Below are 2,158 nucleotides of genomic sequence, written 5' to 3'. Positions count from 1 at the left end.
TTGTGTGTGTGTGTGTGTGTGTGTGTGTGTGTGTGTATGTTACAAAACTATGGAATCAGGCCCTCGTCAGTTTTGGGGCATAATGAAGTTATTGGTATCATCTTGCCGCTTGTTCAGCTGTCTTTCTTAAGTTGAAAACAAAAATCACACGGTCTATTATCTTTCATAAAAATAGAGATGTCTGCGACTGCAGGAAGTGGGATCACCTGGTGTCAGAGGTATTATTAGCGAGAAAGTGAACACAAAAGTTTGACTGGTAACATCCAAAACTTCATTGTATTTGAAAACAGTTATTATACTTTTTTTTTTCTTTGAGCAACGGTTTTCAGTAAAAATCCACACAGAAATGTGTTTTTTCAAAATATTAATTCCCCATAATCAGAAAATGTGACTGTAGTCGTTTCTCTGTTGTTATCTTCACTTTTATTCAGAAACTATGCGTAGGGACTTTGATAGGGAAACAATTTTAGCTCCTGGTCATCGCAAACAGAAGAGGTGATCTCGACTCCTGTACGAAGAGGATTTCTTTATTAACCATCCCCAGCTGTATTCTGATACGCCGTATCTTTCTGAATAAAATTGGTTCAACGCCCATTGTAACACAATAACTACAAGGTTATTTAAGAGGCATGGTCTCAAAATTCAGTAGCCATCTCCGATAGGGGCAAGCCAAATGGGAAAACTCCTGTAAAGTGCTTTTGGCTTTAACCAAGGGCACGATGTCGGATTGATTTTAGTGTCGAACACTTGAACCCGCTATATCACCATTAGGCCTCGCGCCCATTTGTTTGTTGTTTTTTTTTGCCCACTCCAGGCAAAGCATTGTATGCAAATTAAATATTTCGCTTGCATCACGATTTTCGTACATGCACGATCTTTTCCCTTGCGTGAAATCTGCTGCAGCTCCCGGTGTCACCCAAGAAAACGGATAATTTTGAACCGTAGATAGACCTATATTTTTGGTCCCAATGTCATTTAATATTTGCTAGAAATAATTGTTTTACATTAGATAACATGCATTTGAACCGTTCTTAAACTATAAGCAATTGAGACAACAATTTCGATCTGAAGGCTTCATGGCCTAGATTTGGACCTATTTAGATCTAGGTCAGCTCTGAGTAGCGTCAAACCACAGACTCGAGCTTTTGCCTGTCCTAGGCAAGCGGCAAAAGGGCGGGCATCATTTTTCGTGCCTTTCATTCGGGCGATGACGTCATGAAAACGCATTGCCTGGAACATGCCAAAAATTATAGTGGGCGTTCCTGCTTATGGGTCCGAATGGCTATCTTTGTCCTGCTCAGGGTTGTCCTCACAAGAAAAAGAAAAGCCGGGCAGACCGCCTCCTCAATTATATAAATTATAGACCGTTTTAATGGGGGCATGAGACAATAATGATATGTACAATAATAAATTATATATCGTGCACCAACTGTAGGGTGGCTTCGATAGCCTAGTGGTTAGGCTACCGGACTCGCAATCGTGAGGTTGTGGGTTCAGGGTCCGACGTTTTGTTTTTGGGAAGGCATGAAATTCCCATTTTGCTCAGCCCTTTCGGAAATGGACGTTTAATTCGGAGGCCCCGCCTCTTAAATAACCTAATAGTGTTGATAGAGGCGTTAAACCTACACCATTTCACCATTTCACAAACTGTAGGCCTATGTCACGGACGACGCCATTCGAAGAAATCTGAGATGGTAACTTTGAACGGTTTTACGGTAGTATATATAAACCTCTCTCGTGACAGAAAAGCCACATGGTGAGTGTGTTAGATCATATTCGCTGTCTAACCATACACGACCCCATGAAAAAACACAATGGAGATTATGACATACCTGTATATTATCTTTCATAACTATCAGATGGGAAGAGATAGCAAACATCACATGAAATGATAACGAGAAGACGACTCGTTTCTTTTTTTAGACGATGATGTTGTTCCTAGCACTAGTGGCAAAACGTGACAGTTCGATTTCGTCCCTTTCACTGAACTTATCCTTTGCCATCTGTGAGTTGGGTGTTTTAGATAGTATAAGCATTAACCAGAATGCCAATTTACGTCATTTTGAGTTCAAATGTATGTAATAAAGTACAGGCAGGGCAACAATGTATTTTCTTGCTGTACAAGGATATCTTCTTGCACTGAAATTGGAATCACTCC

This window comes from Aplysia californica, unplaced genomic scaffold (genome assembly GCF_000002075.1).
Source record: "Aplysia californica isolate F4 #8 unplaced genomic scaffold, AplCal3.0 scaffold00354, whole genome shotgun sequence".
NCBI classification, from domain to species: domain Eukaryota; kingdom Metazoa; phylum Mollusca; class Gastropoda; order Aplysiida; family Aplysiidae; genus Aplysia; species Aplysia californica.
This window is presented reverse-complemented; position numbering follows the sequence as displayed.